Genomic DNA, 16,263 nt, shown 5'->3' on the forward strand with positions numbered 1-16,263 from the left:
GGTCAGCATTGATAGACTGCTAGAAATTACATTACTACATGTGGTTATTTGTTCAGACAATGCTTGGATTTGGGACTGAGTAGGGATCCCAGGGCCATGAGACATATTGACTGAATCTGGATAAATAAAGAGAAAGTGTTTAAGTGAAGTACTCATGGAAAGTATGTCTTATAAAGCTCTCACCATAGCCCTGGAAGTTCATTGTGCATTACTACAAAGAACTAGAGATAGGATGTGTCTTTTTTTTTTCCCCAGCAGCCAAAGTAAATAGAATGGAATGCTGTCTGGAACAATGTCATCTCTTTAGAAGACTGTGTGAGTGATTTGTCACACTTTCTTTTTTTCACTTCTCTTGTTTGCTTTGCCTGGGAATGCCTGATGGAAATGCAGCTTGTCCTTGAATTCTAAAAGCCTGCAAAGGCGGATCTCAAAGAAGATGAGTTCAGGAAGTAATACCTGAATCATCTTCTTAAGATTCTAGTTGCTGTCCTGGGGTCAGAGGTTTTATCTCTCCTGAATGTCAGGACCATAGTTAGAAAAATCCTCCATGTCACAGACCTTCATTCTTAACCTGGGATCCACAGATGCCCCCCAATTTGTTCATATATAGATTTCAAGGGATCCAATAATTTGTATGAAAGCATTTTTCTTCATTTTTACTAACCATTAAATGAAATTTAGCATTTCCTTCAATTATGAGTGTAGGCAATAAATGTTAATCTGAAAATTCCATAGTCTTCATCAGACTGGTATGATATTCTCTCTCTCTGAACCTTTTCCTCCAGCAATTTGTCTCTACTTTTACATATAATACAATAGCTTGTTAACATTGCACATTCTCTTCTACATGTCCCTGCCATTTCTTACCCTGTATTTTTGGTATTCCTTGAAAACATCTTTCTAAATCTCTGAGTTCTCCCTTCTGTAGACTAGGTTCCCAGTTTTCACAAAGTCCTGTGCTTGTAGACCACCCTCTCTCCAGGAAGGAATAAGGTAAGCCCTCCCATCCTGGAAGACGGGTTTCCTTCCCTAGCACTTTCCTGTCTCCAAGTAGAGGCTTTATATTTCGTGATCCCTTCCTCATCAGCATTTGTAACACCAAAGTGATACCCATGGCAGCTGCTATGGATATGCAAGTGTATTACTAGGATAAATTTGCAAAATACAAACTTTCTTCTAAAAGATGAAACCAAAATACTTATTCAGATACCAGAAAGCCAATTCTACTATGGTAACAATGAAGTTTCTACATATTACCAATAAAGGGAGCTCTGCCACCTCCAAGCCTTCCCTCCATCAAGTTTCCCCACAAACAATCTCCCCTAGGGCAAAATTCCTCCCTGTCTCACTCAAGCTAACTGCTCTGTCTTAGCTAACTTTTGCTCTTTCCCAACTCTGCCTCACTTTCTTCCTGCTGAACCCTTCCTTCTCCACCCATTCAGCAAGGTCCTCCCACTATCAGCTCCTGGTGACTCAGGCTGTAGACTGGGTTAAAGCTCAAAGACAGTCACATGCACCCATTAAGGGGCAGGGAAGCTCTTCAAATTCCCTTATCATTACAGCAAGTCTTCCTGGAGAAGGTAGGACTCCAGCATTAGTAAGTAAGTTTGGGATATGGGGCAGCTCTCATAATATCATAAGTGTATTTCACATGGAATAAATGTACTAATCTTAAAGTCCTTTAAGTAAAGTAATCCCTCATTGTAGATGAGACTAAGTATTATAGCCAATGTGTAGAATTATAGTCTTAGACTTGTAACTCACCAGTCTATAAAATGCATGAAAAGAGTAGGGAAATAACATCCAAGGAAAATAGTGAAAAAACAAAGTAAGAAAAGAGGGAAATGATATTTTTAGATCTTAAATTATATTATAAAGCAATAATCAGCAAAACCTTTTAATATTGACTAAAATAATTTTCAAAACGACCAAAGGAATACACCAGACAAGAAAAAAGCTGAAAAAATTCATACTCAACAAACCCATATTGCATAAACCCCCAAACACAGATAACTTGGGGAAGAACTACCTATTTAATAACAGTTTCTGGGGAAAGCAGAAATTGGAGAGGTTGTAGAGATATAGGCATATTAATTTATTGATATATTGTATTGATATTAGCATATCAAATTACTTCAAGGTTTGAAAAAATAAGAAAAAACTCATGTAAGTTGACTTAAAATTTTAAGTCCAATTTGATTAATTTAAATGAGTTTTTGATTCTCAGAATGTGAAATGGGTTTTGGAAAATATAGACATTACTACCATTAGACACAAATGTATTTGTGTGTGTATAAATATATATACACATATATACATGTACGTATATATACATATACACATATATGTATATATACATACATGTATATATATATACATATATGTATATATACACACTCAATAAGAAGTTTTACTACAAGGAATTAACTCACTCTCTCTCTCTGTCTCTGTCTCTGTCATTCTCTTTCTCTCTCTCTGTGATATGGGGTAGGTTGCTTGAGAATCAAGGAAAGCTCCTTCAAGTGGATGACTGAATGAATGAATACACAAGGGAGCAAGTGAGAGATCAGTTCAGGGAATATCAAATAGCACTGTTTGACTGGAATGCAGAGAGTATGAAAGACCATACAATGAAATAAGAGTGTACAGGATACACTAAATATGCATAATCTGGGAAATCATCACTGAGACTGGCTTCTATTCATTATGCCACACTGATTTCAGGGTCAAAGAAAAAGGATGCCCCAGTGTTGGGGATCAGCAGGACAGTATTATTAAATAGACAAGAGGATGAAAATCCCAAGGGTCAAAGTTGCCATTTAAAATTGACAAATGTCTGATTAAAGCTACAAATGTGAGCAGGCAAAACCCAGGACATAGTTGATAGCCTGACAGGGATCAATCAAGGGTCTAAAAGTAATAATCCAAATAGTAAATTTAGAGGGAGGAAGCCAGCATCAGAGGTGGCAGCAAATGTGATTGCAACCAGAAGGGAAGATAGAGTTCATAATCTTGGAGATGGAGTACTGAAAATGATGACAGGAACTGACAAAGAGAGGAATATTGTATACTGAGTCCTGTAATCTTAGAGGATTTGGAATAATATTCTGGAGGTCAGTAGCTGCAATGTAGGGGTATGTTGACAAATGCATGGTGCAAACTTTGAGAGAGGCAAGAAGGTGGTATTTAGATATTTAGCCTCTTCCTCCTATTGAAATAGTATCCAAGGGGTACTGGAGCACTGGAGAGAATGGTGAAGGAGGTAGCATCATCAAGAGAAAGCCAGGGTTCAGTTATGAATAGAAAGTGGAAAGATTGTCCTGTGCCAAATGGTTCACTGGGCAGGCAGCATAGTGGAGCTTATTATTAAAGTTCCTGCAAGAACTCAGTTCCACAGTGAAGTGACATGATTACTGATTCTTAAGGGAATTTGGGCTCCTTAGACCAAAGAATCAATAATCAGGTATTTATTGAGGACATATTTAATTTGCTCAGTTACCTGTTACTTGCTAGAGAAGGTACAAGATGTTGAAGACATAGTCCTTTCTATCAATTAGGATTGTAGTGGTCCCTCAATACTAGACTTTACTGTATAATAATGGGGAGTTCTTAGAGATTCATTCATAGGGGACTAACAAAAACTGGCAACAGGGCATAGGACAGATTCAAGTAAGGAAGGGGTTCAGGGGTTGGAGCTAGGGAAACCAGTTAGGAAACTGTTGCATAGTCCAGGTACAAGGTAATGATAGCCTAGATCAGGGTGGTGGTAGTAGAAACAGAATGAAGGAAACAGACATGAGAGACTGTAGAGAGGCTGTAATCCTATCCCAGCTGAAATCTTTTTATTTTTTTCTTTCTTTTTTTTGTTTAAATTCAGGAACCATTTGAGAAGCTGGAAGAAATTATTCCCTGAGGTCTATTCTGCTTATTCAGTCTCTGCTTAGAGACATGGCCTTTTGGAGGCCAAGCGTGATCCAACATAGCTCACATCCCTTTTGAAAGTCCTTTCTTTGCCTCTCCCATTATACTCACTGTGAGCCAGTGCCTGTTTAATATCAATTGACATTAAATGATTTCTTATTGAATGTCATTTGCAAATCACTGGTTTGCTGCTCCAAACAGCACTTAATGTCAATTACTTTTTTTTACACCAATTGAAAATCACTGGTTTGCAGTTCCAAGCAGCTCTTAATGCCAATTACTGCATGGAGTGCAGCAGCTTTGCCATTTGAAGCTGGGTTTTTAAACAGAAATGGATTTTGCTCTTATGTTTTCCATCTGGGGTACTTCCTTCTGTGAAGCCATGGCACAGATTTAATATTTGTTGGTACGCTGCCCCTCCCAAAGAAAGCAATGCCTCTTAAGTTGCCGTCTTCAGGATGAACAGGGTCCTTTGAATTACTGAAGAATTCTGAATAATATCAGGCAATTTTCTCACCTGGAGTTGATCTCAAGATTTTCTGGAGTAGAGAATACAAGAATTCTTCTCTTGGCTCATGTTAGGACCATGAGCTTTAGTTGGAGAATCTATCTCTTTGCGAGAGTGACTATTACCTTCAGAATACTCCTTTATCCTGGGAAGCAAACCTTAGCTATTTAGTCTTTTCCCATTCCTACAAGGAATACTTGGTTACTACAGTGTAGGCAATCAGATAGTGGGAACAGGGCAGACACACCTGATTCCAATTGTCCTCTTTAGCTTCTCCCCATCTGAGGCTACCTGCAGGAAGGAAATAAAATCAGGCTGATGCAGGACTCCTGGGAAGGTCTACTCAAATTTACTCTTATTCTCTGGCTTCAGAACTCAGTGTCTTGACATGAAGGAAAACAAGAGTAAAGTAGGATTTCTCAATGGTAAGGCATGGTGGCTCTGAGGTATCTGGTTGCGTGGATGTATCTTCTAAAAGATCTGTGATTTTGTTCACTTGTGTGGCCAGGCAATTTTTGTCCACCAATCTGTGCTAGAAGCTGCATGAGATCTTACAAGGAAGAGTAAAAGGATGGACAATAATTACATTTCTGTGGGTTCACTGACAGCTGTAATTTGATAAGAGTTTCTGATCTCCTTATTCTTTGGAACAGAGTACATAGGACCAGGGCAGCTAGGTGGTGCCATAGATAGAGCATCAGTGCAGGAGTCAGGAGGACCTGAGTTCAAATCTCACCTCAGACACTTGACACTCACTAGCTGTGTGGCCTTGGACAAGTCACTTAACCCTAATTGCTTCATCCTGGGTCATCTCCAGTTATCCTGATGAATATCTGGTCCCTGAATTCAGAAGACTCTGGAGGAGAAGTGAGGCTGGTGACCTGTACAGCCCTCCCTCACTCAAAACAAAGTCAAATGCAAGTCATGTCATCATTTCTCTGATGGCTTGGTCTTCTTTGGCAATGAAGAATGAACACCTTGGACACAGGACCAAAAGTGTTTATTTAAAGCCAGGGCAAAAAAGTTCTCTCTTAGTATCTAGGTACATATATGTACATATTTAAACATCTTTAAGGTTTATAAAGCAATATATGTATATGCCAGGCCTAGAGGCCTGTGTGGGCTACCCGAGTCTTCTTACCTCACCTCCGAGGTCTTCGGTTGGCCAAAACTGGATGCTCATATGAGAGAAAGGACGTTCCAGAGTCGAACAAGGGTTGAGCTTTATTTCAGGGTCTCGGTTACAAGTGCAGGGGGGTCTTCCTTAGGAGGAAGAGAGGGAGATTTCCTAAGGAGGCTAAGATCTTAAGGGATTGGAAGTAGAAGTACAAGCGGGGAGAGAGGGGGAGGGGAGAGAGGAAAGAAGAGAAGCGGAGCCTACTGTCCTCTTGGCTCCTCACGTGCTAAGAGAGCTTTCAGGCTTCCCTGATCCTACTTAACTCTCCAGTCGCATAGTTTGCATCTAAATACCGTGCTGTTAGATAACAATAGTGTGCCCAGATCCGGGACCATCTCGAGGGCAGGGAGATCTCTCTCCCATCACGTTTCTCACGGGAAGAGGCGGAATTACTCGAGATAGCTCGGTTCACCTCGATTCCCTGCCGTTTCCTGGGGGGGGGGTCTCATGAGAGCTCTAAGATTTAGAAGCTCCCACCTTTACCCGCCCGAGACTGTCCACACGGAATTGAGCTTCCAATCCCAACATGTATATATATGTAAATATAGATATATTGGCTATTATACACATAAAATTATATGCAAATATATTTATATAAAAATATATATGTATACATATATAAAATTGGCTATTATACATACAAAAACTAAGGCAACATCCCATTACCACACTGAGACTAGGATATCCTTCAAAGTGTATTCCACGAGTATCATATTTACTTGCCTTTTCAATCAATGGGATAGGATTGGTGAGATGGAGAAAATTTGGAACTCAAAGAAAAAAGTGTATTCCAAAACCCCAAAATAGAATGGTTAAGATATCACAAGTGACACTACAAGAAAGCCTCTGACATAATTCTTTCCAGGCCATGGCAGGAGGAGGGAATCCATGATGGTCTTTTAAGATGCTACTCCCAAGTCTCCATGCATCTTTCGCATCAGCTTTCATCAGGATGTCTTCATGCCACATAGCAGGGCAGTTTAGTGAAGTAATCAGGGCTAAGTGTTTTATAATGGCGTACGTGTGTGGCCGTCTCCAATTAGGTGGTTCTAAATGTTTTCCTATCTCTGATATAATATGTGGGAGGTGAAGGTGTACCAGTTGGCTAGGGAACCATATGTTTCTAGCTTGGTAAACTCCCATCATAGAAAATTTCAAACACGTGGGGTTGTAGGAAAGGAAGAGGGGTATGACTAGGGCAAAACCAGTCCATTAGGCAGAAAGATGATACCTCCAACTTGAGATTGTTTTGGGGGGTCTACTACATCTTGAATAATCAATTCTTATCCGTCCCTTTCTCTCCTGTATCATGAGATGCTGTTATCTGTCTGAAACACTTCTCTTGCTAATTCTTCCTGTCTTGGAACCTGAATCATTCCCTATGCCTGAACACTCAGGTTTCTTTTCTAGATATATCTCTTTCTCTTGCTTAGAGATGAACACTAAACATAATCTGCTTCTTCCACTTCCTGCTTCTGCCTATGTCGTCCAGTTTGGGCTTCCTCCTTTCTTATCTTATCTCCTTGCTCAGGACTCATAGTAACCATGCATGTGTGTATGTACATACACATACACGCAGAGGAAATACACACACATATATACACACATATATAAACACACATATGTATATGTGTGTATATATCTACATACATATATAAATATATGTATATGTGTATGTACGTGTATACACATACATACCTATATGTATACATACCTATATACATATACATATATACATACATATATATATATAAAATCTGTTTTGTCATAACTTTCTAGTCATATGTACCCTGTAAACCATTTGAGTCATTCTATTTACTAGTCTAACTTTGGTCCCTGGAAAGATCAAGTGTGCCTGGGTTCTATATGAAGAGTCTTTGGAATTTCATAAGAGTGTAGTGTGGTGAAATGTATAGAATTCTGGATTTGGAGTTACAAAGACCTGAGTTTAAGCTTAGTTATGACACTTTGTTGTGTGACCACAAAGAAATCACTTCTGTGAAACTCAGTTCCTTCATTTATAAAATAGGCATAATATAATAACTGTATTACAGTCCCCTTCCACCAGAGTTTTGTGACTATTTCCAAGATTTTGTAAATGAACAACAAAAAATTCTAAAAGCAAATGGTTCTTGTTAGGGACTCATTTTATCTCACATGAGGTTTTAATTTGAGATGCCCACGATGGGATGAGGAGTGGAGTAGAGAAGGAGGTGGCAAAAGTACATAGTCTTAGCCACTTATAAGACAAGGATACAACTGGGTTTTTGGAAATGTAGGATTTTTCCTTGATAGCCAACACAGGGGTCTAAGCCTTGAATGAGCTATATATATTTTGTGGCCATTGTGGAGGGACAAAAGAGGATCAGAGATAGTGGTACAGCCTTCATGAGACCCAGTATCCAGGTTACTTCAGGTTCTTACCACTTCTACTACCTTCAGAGAACACCAAAGTTTTCCTATATCCTAATGGGGCAGATGGACAACAAAGAAGGGAACCAGATATTTTATAGTGAGGGATACTCTTCCTCAAGCATTTACTATTGGTTTCTACTTCTGATGTGACAGGTAGGTGGACAATGAGCTAGGAAGCTGATAATTTTCAGCAAGGATAAACCTATAAGTGGACCTTCCATAGTCTGATTCCCCCCAATCCCATTTGCTCATTTTCCCAGCCAGTTACTTGACTTTTGAGCTTTTTGTTGTGTGGAGCATTCCAGAAGTAGCCATTGCTGAGGCAGTGGTTGTTGCCACCCTGGGGCTTCCTCTGAGGCAGGTGAGAGACATTTCCCACTGACCTTCAAAACTGTCTTTGGTGTTTGTGGGTTGAGAAGTCTGGAAACTGCCTCAGCTGCCAGTGATTCAATCCTCTGAGGCCTGTTTCATTCCCATCTGTGCTGGAGTGGCCCACACGAGACTACACTCTGCTTCCAGTCCAGTGAGACAGACCCTTGCTGTAGACCTTCTCTATTGTCTTGGGCTGGAAATTTGCTTCAGTCTGTCATTTTGAGGCTTCTGTTCCTCTAGCATTTGTTTAGAGTCATTTTTAGATTCTTTTGAGGGTTTTGGAGGAGAGCTCAGGCAGGTCCCTGCTTCCCAACATGGGACATTCTAGAGAAAGGGGAGGAATGGAGCATCAGACTAGAGAAGCTTGACTACAGCAAAAACAGTGTTTCACAAGAAGTTCAGAGGAAAGCATTGGGGTTTTTCATACGAACACAAGTCCTTACTTAACAGGAGTATTGTGAGGTACTAATGAAATAATACATGAACAATGTTCCACAAAGTGTAAGGTGTTATGTAACTGTTAGCTCTTATTCTTTGTAAAGGTAGTATGAATGGCTTTGGGTCAGCAGCTGGTAGGAGACAGTGTTCAGAACAGCTGAGGTAGGAAGATGTCAGTGCCAATGTCCTGATGGCTCATTATTGCAATGATAGGGATGGAAAGTGTGTCTGTTATTTCTTTTGTATTGGGAATTCCCGGATGAGGAAACTATGTCTATCAATACAAGTCCTCATCTCCTCTGAATTTTGCATTCTTAGAAACTTGTTACACAAATTTCTACACTTGCTTCTACACAAACAGTACACTAAGAGAGGTCAAGTGATTTGCTCTAGGTAGACGTATCAGAGGCTAAAATTGACCTCAGGTCTTCAAGCCTCTAAGGCTAGCTATCCATTATTCTATATTGCCTTTCTTTCTATTTTGATGATATTAATAATAATAACTGACAGTGCCTTAAAGTTCACACAGCATCTTGTATTTGAGTCTTATACCTGCTCTATGAAGTATAAATATTACAGGTATTATTGTTCCCATTTTACAAAGGAGGAAATTGATTCTCTGAAAAGTTAAGAAATTGGCTTATGACCATATATCTGCTAGGTCTTAGAAGCAGAACTTGGACAAAAGCCTCCCTGAATCTATGATTTTTTTATTAATTGTTTAGCAGACATCTAACCAGGCATTTAGGAGAGCTATACCACAGATGGAAAGCCAGGATTTCAAATATAACAAAGTGGGTTATGCTACCTTACCAAAGTAAGCAAGATTTCTTTTGTTTGTATGTATATATGCATGTGTGTGTGTGTGTGTGTATCTTCCTACAGTGGAACCTTTATTTTCTGCTAATTTCTCTATTATCTTCCCTGCTTTCATACCCACCTTAATATATGCTCAGTGACCCAAGTTTTTCTTTGAAGGTGTTGTTTCTAGCATATCTACCAGATACAGACATGGAAGGACTCTATAGGCTACATGTGAAGGTCAGTTTCTAAAGATAGAATACAATCTGTTATTCTTAGCTTTTTTCCATCAGTATGAATGTTACAGCCCTGGAACACTGTGTAGCAAAAATATAATAGGATGGTTTGCATGAAATAATTATATTATTGTCTTGTGGATAGTAGGTCATGGTAAGTGATAGATAATCTCCTAAACTCTATTATAGTTTCCTTCAAAATTTATTTGTAAGGTAAAGGTCCCTGTCTGAGATCAACTGTAGGGGGAGCTAATACAATCAAGCAACATCTTTGTGTTATCTTTGGATGTAAGATCAAGTGGCACATTTTAAAGAACTGATCTTATGCAAAAAGGATCATGGTATTTGTCTGTGAAGTTAGCAAATCAGTTATGAAACAAAACTCTACCTGATATCAGGCTTGAAGAGATAGCACCAGTATAGGACCCACAGCCTTTCTAGAGAACTCTTTATGCATTGTTACTATTCATAGCCTGTGATAAAACTTAGACATCCTATTTCTCATCAAGTCATTCTGATAGAGGGAGAGGAAGAGGGAGAAAAAGAGAGAGAGAGGAAGAGACGGAGAGTAATAATGTGAATCTATAACTAGATGTATGGCTAAGCACTATATCCATCTTTACCTACCTATGTATCTATCTGTCTGTCTATTCATATTTGATTTTCATTTTTATGGTAAGCCTGCGCAGCCCCCTCCATTGAATGCAAGGGTTCTTTAACTTGAGGTCTGTTTTTGTTGTTCAAGATAACTATAGTTTGGTATATAATTCTTTTTCATTGCAATCACAAGTACTTTATCTTTTGTATTTAAAAACCTTATTCTGAGAAGGTGTCTAAGGGGTCCCGACACAAAAATGTTAAAAAATCATGTCTAGTACAACCCACCTGTGGAAGAATCATATCCAGGGAAAACCATGGCAAGGGCTAGTCTTACTTTGTTATCACGGTTGAATATATTCTTGGGGTTTAATGATGGATCAATCTAGATTTCTTCCCCATTAAGTCCCAGATTTCTAAGTAGTGCATTGGTCAAAGTATTTTTATTATAGGAACATGAGTCATCTGGAGGGAAAGAAAGCACAGGAAAATAATATCTACTGGTCATAGTATTTCAATAACATCTAGGGTTTCTTGAAATAAACTAATTCCTTTTGGTTGATCAAGGCTGTGACTGAGGACTCCAAGTAGTTCTACCAAATCTCCAGGGGTGATTTTTTCACCCCAAATGTAAGACGACATCCTATCGCATTTCCTCTTATTAGATTTAGTCTGATGTTCTCATGTGTCAAAAACTTTTTGTATCCTCATTCTATCATCTAGCACATTAATAATTTTTTCTAGTTTTGTGTCATCTGCAAATTTGATGTACATATCAATGACTTTCCATAAGGCATTGATGAAAATGTCAAATAGCACAAAACTCAGCACAATTTCCTATGGCATTCCACTAGGCATCTCCTGCACCCCTGATGATGCACATTTAGTAATGACTCTTTGAGTCAGGACATTCATCCTGTACTAAATCTATTTAACTGTACTATCATCTAGCCCATATCTCCCCATCTTTTCTATAAAAAGAATGAGATAGTTGACCAAATCCTCAGCTCTTATAGATGAACTTTTGCGTTTTCTTACTAGGGTCTAGACCTCCATGCCCTTCCATATCTAGTCAGTATGATGCCTTTTGCTCCAAACATCCTCTCCACTGAAACTCCACTGGTGTTCCTGGGTCTCTTGAGTCTTATAGGTAAACTTTTGCCTTATTTGGGTCACCGAGATACTTCATGTCCAGTTTCACTCCATGCTACTATAGGATTAGCCTAGCCAACTACGACTCTTTCCTCCAAAACCTCCCTTTCCACCACCCCTCCCTTTATATTTTGTCTTTTCTCATTAAAATGTAATCTTAAAAGGTGCAGAGACTATATTGCTTGCTTGTACCTATATCCCTATATCTTAACACAAAGCCTAGCAAATACTAAGTTCATAATAAATGCTCTGACTTTAATGATCTTTAAATCTATCTGCATGCATAATCTATATCAACATCTGTCTATCAAGTCCATCCTTCTAGCTCTATAATAGTGTGGTTATCTACCAGTTTCACAACTCTTTCAAAATATTACTGACTAGTTCTACAGTAGACAATTTCTTGGATCAAAGGATTCCTTTGATTCCTTGTTCATTGTCTTTATAAATATTTATACCATCAGTGCCTTTTTCAAACCAGAAATAAATTATAGCTGCCAAAATTAATTGATATTGGCCACCTGCAATCTTCATTCTGTGTCCTATTTTGTTCCATTGTGATGGATATATGAATATAGCTGCCTAATTCACTATTAAACTATATAATCTACCAACAATAGCTTCTCTCCTTCCATTTTTTATAGTGAAGGAACTGCAAAATTGACAGCAGCTCCTCCCAGTTTTCTTATCACGATGAACCCCCCCCACCCATGCCAGACAGATCTGTGATGAAAATGAGTGATTGTCTTAAATGCTAGCTCAAACACTAGCAAAAAACAAGAGAAATGATCGTCCTCCTCCTCCTCGTCCTTCTTCTTCCTCACCATCACCACCATCCTCTTCCTCCTCCTCCTGCTCCTGCTCCTGCAACTACTGCTTCTCCTGGCGTTCCTTTGGAGTAGACAGTCCTGGTGCCTCTTTTGTGAAGCTGTGGCTGAGGAGACCCCCGGACTCGCCATGGCTGACCACAAGCCTAAGGAAGGAGTCAAGACTGAAAACAATGACCACATTAATTTGAAGGTGGCAGGGCAAGATGGTTCGGTGGTGCAATTTAAGACTAACAGGCACACACCACTTAGTAAACTAATGAAAGCCTGTTGTGGACAGGGTTTATCAGTGAGGCAGATCAGATTCTGATTTGATGGGCAACCAATCAGTGAAACAGACAGATCTGCACAGTTGGAAATGGAGGATGAAGATACAACTGATGTATTCCAGCAGCAGACAGGGGACACTTACTAAAAAGAGAATCTACAACTGTATTCCAGAACTGTGCTCCCAAGGAAAACAATACATTTGCAATTAGAAAACCAAGATTTGGTTCATCCACATCCTGACTACTGTAGTATAATTTTCTCTCTTCTTTGATTCCCTTCCTCCATTCCTTTATTGTACATAAAAAACTGGTGTATGTGCACAGGCGTAATGTGTAATTTTTTTTTTTTAGCTAAATGGCTGATGATATGTTTTGATCAACATCACATGGAGATGGGGAAGGGAAAAAACAAACTGGTTCTGTGAAAATATCCCTTTTCTCCATTTGTGGCATGCTCATTCAACTTTTATTTTTATATTCCAGCAAGTTATTTTGCTCTCACTGTTTAACAACAATATAAAAGAAAAACACAAAAAAATCCTTGCATACCTTGTTTGATTGGATGATTTCAATGTTTTTCTTTTATCATTGTAAAACCAAGGATGATTTTATAACTTTTTTGTACGTAGCTGTTACATGTAGGGCACTCTCTGTCTCTCAGTAGGGATAAGTTACTATAAAGAAATTGATCCTACATAGTTTTCCCTTTAAGTCAAACATTTTGTTGTTTAAATAAACTTCTTGTTTGGAATTAAAACAAAGCACAAGACAAACATTTACTGTCACTCATCTCTTAAAGATGAACAGCAAAAATAGGTAGGTAGGGTTATAGTGGCTTGTGGTCCTAGAGGAGTGGTCACAGTGACCAGAATAATCTGATCTTTATACAAAATTGCTTTTGGGTTCATTGTACCCAACTCAGCTACTCCTTTAGCCTATGAACAAGATGTACCAGGACCTTTTGGAGGCAAAAGGAGGAATGAACTCATAGTAATGAGGTTCATGGGACAGATTTTTATATAATTAGGATAGAGTTTGGATTTTAGCTATTTCAAAGAGACCTTAGAATCACAAAGTTTTCTGGGCCAGCAAGGTGAAATCCCTACCTACTTGAAAAATACTAATATTGCAAGTACACAAGTGCCCAGAAAGTGGTACCACAATATACAACTGTCCAGGCTAACATCTCACAGGTCAGTGGTAATGGGCATAACATACGAAAATGAGTCTCCATTAAGGAAGTGTCCTAGAAATCATAATATAAGCATACCTTTCCAGGGCCTCAGATGCTTATCTGCATCGGAGCTGGTTTCGAGTATCATATGAATTTTTCAAAAGATTCTTTAACAGGCAGCTAGGTGGGGCAGTGGATAAATCACTGGCACTGTAGTTAGGAGGACCTCAGCGCAAATTTGTCTCAGAAACTTACTAACTATGTGACTCTGGGCAGATCATTTAACCCTGAATGCCTCACCAAAAAAAAAAAAAAAAAAAGACTCTTCAGTAGTGACTAATCAATTAAATATTGGCAACCATTACCACTGGATTCAAATCCCATTTCTAATACTTCATAACTGAGTAACCATCAGCAAAATTTCTTGACCTCCCTGGGATCAATTTCATGTGGTATTGGTCATCTATACAATGGATGGGGAGATGAATTAGGTACCTCTGAGGTCCTTTCTAGATTCACATGTGGGATCCTCTGATTTTATAATTCCTTTTCTTAATTCTTCCCTTTCAGCTCCCTTTCACATCCATAGTACACAATGCAACTATCTCCATTATTTCCTTCTCTATGGCACTAACAAAACTAGGCACTATATTTGACTACTTTTGACCATGGTGCTGATACTCCTGAACCTAGGTTTTCTTGATCTGGCCTGACTGGTCCTGACCTACAACTACCTATTCCTAGTTGGTTTGCAATTATTGTGAAATAATATGAGTTAAGGTGGCAAGAGACATAAAGATAGATTCAATAGGCTTCCCTGAATTTGGGAATGCTATCACATTCTCTATTCCTCATAAAGCCATTTCCTACAATTGTCTTTCATCTTCTTTTTAAAAAAATATTTATTTTTAGTTTTTAACAGACACTTCCACATGGTTTTGAGTGCCAAATTTTCTCTCCATCTCTCTCCTCCACCCACCCCAAGACAGGGTTTATTCTGATCACCACTTTCCCCAGTCTGCCCTCCCTTCTATCACACCCCTCCCTTCTCTTAAAACCATCCTCTCTATTGTCTTGTAGGGCAAGATAGATTTCTACAATGCATTGCCTGTATATCTTGTTTCCCACTTGTATGTAAAAACAATTTTTAATATTCATTTTTAAAACTTTGAGTTCCAACTGTTCTCCCTTCCTCCCATCCCCACTGAGAAGGCAAGAAATTCAATATGGGTTATACATGTGTAGTTATGCAAACACTTCAATAGCAATCATATTGTGAAAGACTAACTATATTTCCCTTCAACCAATCCTGCCCCCATTTATTCTATTCTCTCTTTTAACCCTGTCCTTCCTCAAAAGTGTTTACTTCTAATTTACCCCTTCCTCCCACTTGCCGTTCCTTCTGTCATCCATCCCAATCCCAGCTTATTCCCTTTCCCCACTTTCCTGTAGTGTAAGATAGAGTTTCATACCAAATTGAATGTGCATGTTATTCCCTTCTTAAGCCAAATGCTATGAGAGCAAAGTTCACTCTTTCCCTCTCATCTCCCCCTTCTTCCCCTCCATTGAAAAATCTTTTTCTGTTCTTCATTTATGTGAGATAATTTTTCCCATTCCATTTCTCCCTTTCTCCTCCCAATATATTCCTCTCTCACCCCTCAATTTTATTTTTTTGGATATCATCCCTACCTATTCAATTCACCCTGTGCCCTCTGTCTATATGTATATAATCCCTCCAACTACACTAATACTGAGAAAATTCTCAAGAGTTACAAATATGATCTTTCTATGCAGGAATATAAACAATTCAACTTCAATAAGTCCCTTATGATTTCTCTTTCCTGTTTACCTTTTCATACTTCTCTTGATTTTGCTGTTTGAAAGTCAAATTTTCTATTCAACTCTGGTCATTTCAACAAAAATGCTTGAAAGTCCTCTATTTCATTGAATAACCATTTTTCCCCCTAAAGTATTATACTCAGATTTTCTGGGTAGGTGATTCTTGGTTTTAATCCTAGCTCCTTTGACCTCTGGAATATCATATACCAAGCCTACTGATTCCTTAATGTGGAAGCTACTAGATCTTGTGTTATCCTGATTTTTTCCAAAATACTCAAACTGTTTCCTTCTGACATCTTGTAATATTTTCTCCTTGATCTGGAAGTTCTGGAATTTAGTTACAATATTCCTAGGTGTTTTCCTTTTGTAATCTCTTTCTGGAGCCAGTCAGTGGATTCTTTCAATATCTATTTTACCCTCTGGTTCTGGAATATCAGGGTAGTTTTCCTGATAATTTCTTGAAAGATGATGTCTAGGCTCTTTTTTGATCATGGCTTTCATGAATAATTTTGAAATTATCTCTCCTGGATCTATTTT

This window comes from Notamacropus eugenii, chromosome 5 (assembly GCF_028372415.1).
Source record: "Notamacropus eugenii isolate mMacEug1 chromosome 5, mMacEug1.pri_v2, whole genome shotgun sequence".
NCBI classification, from domain to species: domain Eukaryota; kingdom Metazoa; phylum Chordata; class Mammalia; order Diprotodontia; family Macropodidae; genus Notamacropus; species Notamacropus eugenii.